Source organism: Drosophila ficusphila, unplaced genomic scaffold (assembly GCF_018152265.1).
Source record: "Drosophila ficusphila isolate 14025-0441.05 unplaced genomic scaffold, ASM1815226v1 contig_228, whole genome shotgun sequence".
In the NCBI taxonomy this organism is placed as follows: Eukaryota; Metazoa; Arthropoda; class Insecta; order Diptera; family Drosophilidae; genus Drosophila; species Drosophila ficusphila.
In genome coordinates, this window is record NW_025064126.1 from 90,547 (window position 1) to 98,557 (window position 8,011).

The following is an 8,011-nucleotide window of genomic DNA, read 5'->3' on the forward strand; positions in this document are numbered from 1 at the left end:
ATATACATATGAAAATCAACATAAATATCAATTATATTAAGAAATATATCATATGTATATAAAAAAGTATGAAATATACCTATAAACTCTTAAGTAAATTAAGAGAAAGCCACAGTGTGGGCTCATCTAGTACAGAAAACACCCGATATCTAGATAGGGTGTTCAAAAACTATTATAGGTAGGCAGTGGTTGCCGACCCAAGTATTGTTCAAAACATATGATATGCATATGATTTTGTCAATAATATAAATAAATTTACCATATACATATGAAAATCAGCATAAATATAAATTATATGAAGAAGTAATTCATATGTATATAAAAAGTACTGAATTCAATATTCTCTTAAGTTATTATAGGAGAATAACTGTAGGGTGGGTGGCAAGCCCAATTGAAAATGCCCGATTTCAAGACATCGATGCAAAAAACTACTATAGGATGGTCAGTGGATGTCCATCTAGAATTGATATAAATCTATGTATATAATATGATTTAGTCAATGTTGACAATATATATTATAATATTATCCGTATAAATTTGTTTCTTTATTCTTTTTGAATACGAGACTTGGCTGAGCGGACTAATATTATTAAAACTCAAGATAATAACGTTGAAACGTGCGCCAAGGTTATATATGTATATATATAATAACAATTGGTTTCCAATTATTATCGTTAATTTTTGGTGGCAGGCTAATATAATGTATATTAAATTAGTACCTGCCTTAAAATCGGACGCACTATATCGTTTGCCGGTATAGTGAGTTCAAATAAAATAATAATATTTTTTAATAATATTATTATTAAATAAATAAATACTTATTTTTCATATGCGCTCGGTTTTATATTATATATCATTCGAGAGTTATATGGAAAAATGTTAAATTTTAAATTTAACATCAAAATACAAATGATTTAATTCAATATTTATATTGATTAAACAAAAATTGCAAATGTGTGGATACATAAATAATTATGTATGTTGAAATAAAATGATATTTTAGAATAAAATATTGTACATATAATAAAATTATAGTAGCAAATATATATTAAATAAAAATTATGTTATAAAATTATACATACATACGTATATTTATATATATGATGTAATGAATAATTCTTATAACATCTAAAACTTGTTATATTAGTGGCGAAACAAGTATAAAACAAAACATAAAAGAAGGATTACGAATGCTATACAAGTTTTGGCCGTAATCAAATTCAAAAAATAGAATATTAAAATAATAGATCTATAATATTTATATTGCATTATTTCTATTCGAAAATATGAATGAAATATGTAAAGAAAAACATTATTCTGGTTGATCCTGCCAGTAGTTATATGCTTGTCTCAAAGATTAAGCCATGCATGTCTAAGTACACACGAATTAAAAGTGAAACCGCAAAAGGCTCATTATATCAGTTATGGTTCCTTAGATCGTTAACAGTTACTTGGATAACTGTGGTAATTCTAGAGCTAATACATGCAATTAAAACATGAACCTTTATGGGACATGTGCTTTTATTAGGCTAAAACCAAGCGATCGCAAGATCGTTATATTGGTTGAACTCTAGATAACATGCAGATCGTATGGTCATGTACCGACGACAGATCTTTCAAATGTCTGCCCTATCAACTTTTGATGGTAGTATCTAGGACTACCATGGTTGCAACGGGTAACGGGGAATCAGGGTTCGATTCCGGAGAGGGAGCCTGAGAAACGGCTACCACATCTAAGGAAGGCAGCAGGCGCGTAAATTACCCACTCCCAGCTCGGGGAGGTAGTGACGAAAAATAACAATACAGGACTCATATCCGAGGCCCTGTAATTGGAATGAGTACACTTTAAATCCTTTAACAAGGACCAATTGGAGGGCAAGTCTGGTGCCAGCAGCCGCGGTAATTCCAGCTCCAATAGCGTATATTAAAGTTGTTGCGGTTAAAACGTTCGTAGTTGAACTTGTGCTTCATACGGGTAGTACAACTTACATTTGTGGTTAGTACTATACCTTTATGTATGTAAGCGTATTACCGGTGGAGTTCTTATATGTGATTAAGTACTTGTATTTTTTCATATGTTCCTCCTATTTAAAAACCTGCATTAGTGCTCTTAAACGAGTGTTATTGTGGGCCGGTACAATTACTTTGAACAAATTAGAGTGCTTAAAGCAGGCTTCAAATGCCTGAATATTCTGTGCATGGGATAATGAAATAAGACCTCTGTTCTGCTTTCATTGGTTTTCAGATCAAGAGGTAATGATTAATAGAAGCAGTTTGGGGGCATTAGTATTACGACGCGAGAGGTGAAATTCTTGGACCGTCGTAAGACTAACTTAAGCGAAAGCATTTGCCAAAGATGTTTTCATTAATCAAGAACGAAAGTTAGAGGTTCGAAGGCGATCAGATACCGCCCTAGTTCTAACCATAAACGATGCCAGCTAGCAATTGGGTGTAGCTACTTTTATGGCTCTCTCAGTCGCTTCCCGGGAAACCAAAGCTTTTGGGCTCCGGGGGAAGTATGGTTGCAAAGCTGAAACTTAAAGGAATTGACGGAAGGGCACCACCAGGAGTGGAGCCTGCGGCTTAATTTGACTCAACACGGGAAAACTTACCAGGTCCGAACATAAGTGTGTAAGACAGATTGATAGCTCTTTCTCGAATCTATGGGTGGTGGTGCATGGCCGTTCTTAGTTCGTGGAGTGATTTGTCTGGTTAATTCCGATAACGAACGAGACTCAAATATATTAAATAGATATCTTCAGGATTATGGTGTTGAAGCTTATATAGCCTTCATTCATGGTGGGCAGTAAAATGTTTATTGTGTTTGAATGTGTTTATGTAAGTGGAGCCGTACCTGTTGGTTTGTCCCATTATAAGGACACTAGCTTCTTAAATGGACAAATTGCGTCTAGCAATAATGAGATTGAGCAATAACAGGTCTGTGATGCCCTTAGATGTCCTGGGCTGCACGCGCGCTACAATGAAAGTATCAACGTGTATTTCCTAGACCGAGAGGTCCGGGTAAACCGCTGAACCACTTTCATGCTTGGGATTGTGAACTGAAACTGTTCACATGAACTTGGAATTCCCAGTAAGTGTGAGTCATTAACTCGCATTGATTACGTCCCTGCCCTTTGTACACACCGCCCGTCGCTACTACCGATTGAATTATTTAGTGAGGTCTCCGGACGTGATCACTGTGACGCCTTGCGTGTTACGGTTGTTTCGCAAAAGTTGACCGAACTTGATTATTTAGAGGAAGTAAAAGTCGTAACAAGGTTTCCGTAGGTGAACCTGCGGAAGGATCATTATTGTATATAATATCTTTACCGTAAACAACAATAACTTGTTTTAATTATAAAATATATTTTTATAATATAACAAGATAAAATTGCCAAACAATTATATATTTATAAAAAAAGAAGTTCAATGAAAATTTGGATTAAATTTTTTTATAAATAAAATCAAGCAAACAAGAATAATAATCAAGCAAATTAAATTGTATTATAATATATTCACAAATTTATGTTTATATATTATAATATGAAACTTGCGTGTATATGGACCATAATATACACGCGTTGCGAATATGTATTGTTCATCATAGTTATGGGCATACATTGGCTAATGCAACAACCTAAAATGTTGAATGTTGTACCTGGTTTACTTCAGGTTAATGTTTTATATAAAAAACGCAATATTATATCACATTAAAATTATATGAAATTGTAAATTATCCAAGTAATAAATGGTATAATATTGTTTATATAAAACTAAGACATTTCGCAGCATTTCGTTTTAGGTATAAAAAAAAGATTTATTGAAGGAATTGATATATGCCAGTAAAATGGTGTATTTTTAATTTCTTTCAATAAATTCATATTTGACAAATTGAAATAATAAATATAAAAACTCTAAGCGGTGGATCACTCGGCTCATGGGTCGATGAAGAACGCAGCAAACTGTGCGTCATCGTGTGAACTGCAGGACACATGAACATCGACATTTTGAACGCATATCGCAGTCCATGCTGTTATGGTACTTTAATTAATTTTTAGTGCTGCTTGGACTACATATGGTTGAGGGTTGTAAGACTATGCTAATTAAGTTGTTTAGAAATTTGGTAATCAAATTTCTAAGCATATGGTATATTATTGGATAAAAATTTTAATTAAATATAATTATTATTTTTATTCATAATATTAAAATATCTATGGAAAACATTATCTCACATTATAAATAATTTGATTGTGAAAAACGAAGAAAAAATATTTTCATTTTCAATCATATAATACTGAGGAATGTCTAGCATAAAAAATGTTTGAAATATTTTTCATCTAGAATTGTCTCTTATTAATGATTTAGTAAAATTGAAATCTTTTGTAAATGTTATTGTTCTTCGTTAAATTCGTTTAAAACTCATAACTAAATTAAAACTAATTAACGAAAAAAATTTTTATACGAATTCATTAAATGTTTCTCCATTATATAAATGTAAAGAATATATTGAAAAAAAAAATGTTATATACAACCTCAACTCATATGGGACTACCCCCTGAATTTAAGCATATTAATTAGGGGAGGAAAAGAAACTAACTAGGATTTTCTTAGTAGCGGCGAGCGAAAAGAAATCAGTTCAGCACTAAGTCACTTTGTCTATATGGCAAATGTGAGATGCAGTGTATGGAGCGTCAATATTCTAGTATGAGAAATTAACGATTTAAGTCCTTCTTAAATGAGGCCATTTACCCATAGAGGGTGCCAGGCCCGTATAACGTTAATGATTACTAGATGATGTTTCCAAAGAGTCGTGTTGCTTGATAGTGCAGCACTAAGTGGGTGGTAAACTCCATCTAAAACTAAATATAACCATGAGACCGATAGTAAACAAGTACCGTGAGGGAAAGTTGAAAAGAACTCTGAATAGAGAGTTAAATAGTACGTGAAACTGCTTAGAGGTTAAGCCCGATGAACCTGAATATCCATTATGGAAAATTCATCATTAAAATTGTAATATTTAAACAATATTATGATAATAGTGTGCATTTTTTCCATATAAGGACATTGTAATCTATTAGCATACAAAATTTATCATAAAATATGGCTTATAGTTTATTTAAATTAAAATGCTTGCGTTTTAACACAAAATAAATGTCATTAATTTGATAAAGTGCTGATAGATTTATATGATTACAGTGCGTTAATTTTTCGGAATTATATAATGGCATAATTATCAATGATTTTTGTGTTTATTATATGCACTTGTATGATTAACAATGCGAAAGATTCAGGATACCTTCGGGACCCGTCTTGAAACACGGACCAAGGAGTCTAACATATGTGCAAGTTATTGGGATATAAACCTAATAGCGTAATTAACTTGACTAATAATGGGATTAGTTTTTTAACTATTTATAGTTAATTAACACAATCCCGGGGCGTTCTATATAGTTATGTATAATGATATTTATATTATTTATGCCTCTAACTGGAACGTACCTTGAGCATATATGCTGTGACCCGAAAGATGGTGAACTATACTTGATCAGGTTGAAGTCAGGGGAAACCCTGATGGAAGACCGAAACAGTTCTGACGTGCAAATCGATTGTCAGAATTGAGTATAGGGGCGAAAGACCAATCGAACCATCTAGTAGCTGGTTCCTTCCGAAGTTTCCCTCAGGATAGCTGGTGCATTTTAATATTATATAAAATAATCTTATCTGGTAAAGCGAATGATTAGAGGCCTTAGGGTCGAAACGATCTTAACCTATTCTCAAACTTTAAATGGGTAAGAACCTTAACTTTCTTGATATGAAGTTTAAGGTTATGATATAATGTGCCCAGTGGGCCACTTTTGGTAAGCAGAACTGGCGCTGTGGGATGAACCAAACGTAATGTTACGGTGCCCAAATTAACAACTCATGCAGATACCATGAAAGGCGTTGGTTGCTTAAAACAGCAGGACGGTGATCATGGAAGTCGAAATCCGCTAAGGAGTGTGTAACAACTCACCTGCCGAAGCAACTAGCCCTTAAAATGGATGGCGCTTAAGTTGTATACCTATACATTACCGCTAAAGTAGATGATTTATATTACTTGTAATATAAATTTTGAAACTTTAGTGAGTAGGAAGGTACAATGGTATGCGTAGAAGTGTTTGGCGTAAGCCTGCATGGAGCTGCCATTGGTACAGATCTTGGTGGTAGTAGCAAATAATCGAATGAGACCTTGGAGGACTGAAGTGGAGAAGGGTTTCGTGTGAACAGTGGTTGATCACGAGTTAGTCGGTCCTAAGTTCAAGGCGAAAGCCGAAAATTTTCAAGTAAAAAACTAATGACTAAATAAATATATATACAAGCCAAAAATAATATACTTGAATAATTTTGAACGAAAGGGAATACGGTTCCAATTCCGTAACCTGTTGAGTATCCGTTTGTTATTAAATATGGGCCTCGTGCTCATCCTGGCAACAGGAACGACCATAAAGAAGCCGTCGAGAGATATCGGAAGAGTTTTCTTTTCTGTTTTATAGCCGTACTACCATGGAAGTCTTTCGCAGAGAGATATGGTAGATGGGCTAGAAGAGCATGACATATACTGTTGTGTCGATATTTTCTCCTCGGACCTTGAAAATTTATGGTGGGGACACGCAAACTTCTCAACAGGCCGTACCAATATCCGCAGCTGGTCTCCAAGGTGAAGAGTCTCTAGTCGATAGAATAATGTAGGTAAGGGAAGTCGGCAAATTAGATCCGTAACTTCGGGATAAGGATTGGCTCTGAAGATTGAGATAGTCGGGCTTGATTGGGAAACAATAACATGGTTTATGTGCTCGTTCTGGGTAAATAGAGTGTCTATCATTTATGGTGGTTACTTGTTCCCCGGATAGTTTAGTTACGTAGCCAATTGTGGAACTTTCTTGCTAAAATTTTTAAGAATACTAATTGGCTCAAACCGATTAGTTCTTATTAATTATAACGATTATCAATTAACAATCAATTCAGAACTGGCACGGACTTGGGGAATCCGACTGTCTAATTAAAACAAAGCATTGTGATGGCCCTAGCGGGTGTTGACACAATGTGATTTCTGCCCAGTGCTCTGAATGTCAAAGTGAAGAAATTCAAGTAAGCGCGGGTCAACGGCGGGAGTAACTATGACTCTCTTAAGGAAATCATGCGGAAACTACGGGGCTACCGCCCCGTAGTATGTAATCCCCTGTGGAGAGCCGAGGTACTTCAATCTATCATCGATAGGGCGGAGGATCTTGGACCGGAAACCACTCTCCAATGTTTGTCCAACTACCTCCTGGAAATTTTTCCGGCACAGAATGCACCCCACATTCTGACGAGGCCTCCCCGGAGGCCCCGAAATAGGAGGGAAAGTAGAAGGCAGCAGTACGCAATGGTGCAGCGTAACTGGGACAAACATAAGGGGAGATGCATAAAATCCTTGCTTGATGGAGCTGATGAGTCGGTAATGCCAAACAGAGAAATTATGGAACCCTACTGGAGAGAAGTGATGACCCAACCCAGCCCAAGCTCTTGCGAGAACACACGGTTCCACATGGAACACGCGCTTGAGAGGGTTTGGTCCCCTATTAATGAACGGGACTTAAGGGTAAACAAGGTGCCATTATCTTCATCTCCGGGGCCTGACGGGATATCTCCAAAAACTGCCAGGAGTATTCCAACGGGTATTATGCTTCGCATAATGAACCTTATTCTCTGGTGCGGCAATCTACCACAACCATCACGACTGGCCAGAACCATCTTCATCCCGAAGATGGCGACGGCAACTCGTCCGCAAGACTTTCGTCCCATTTCGGTCCCCTCGGTCTTGGTTAGGCAACTAAATGCTATTCTAGCAACCCGATTGACCTCATCAATCAATTGGGACCCGCGTCAGCGGGGGTTCCTGCCTACCGATGGGTGTGCCGATAATGCGACGATAGTCGACTTAATTCTGAGGGAAAGCCATAAACGTTGGAAATCATGCTACATCGCGACA

At 35.9% G+C, this 8,011-nt stretch overlaps 2 non-coding genes and 1 pseudogene across 2 annotated transcripts; all 3 read left to right on the top strand.

The window, feature by feature from the left end:
- The first annotated feature begins 1,314 nt into the window (after positions 1-1,314).
- LOC122319832 lies at positions 1,315-3,311 on the top strand. Its single transcript, XR_006245355.1, has one exon. It is a non-coding gene; the product is annotated as a small subunit ribosomal RNA (ribosomal RNA).
- Positions 3,312-3,910: 599 nt separating this feature from the next.
- Positions 3,911-4,089, top strand: LOC122319827. Its single transcript, XR_006245350.1, has one exon. It is a non-coding gene; the product is annotated as a 5.8S ribosomal RNA (ribosomal RNA).
- A 439-nt stretch (positions 4,090-4,528) lies between these two features.
- LOC122319843 lies at positions 4,529-8,011 on the top strand (annotated as a pseudogene; the record flags this gene model as incomplete).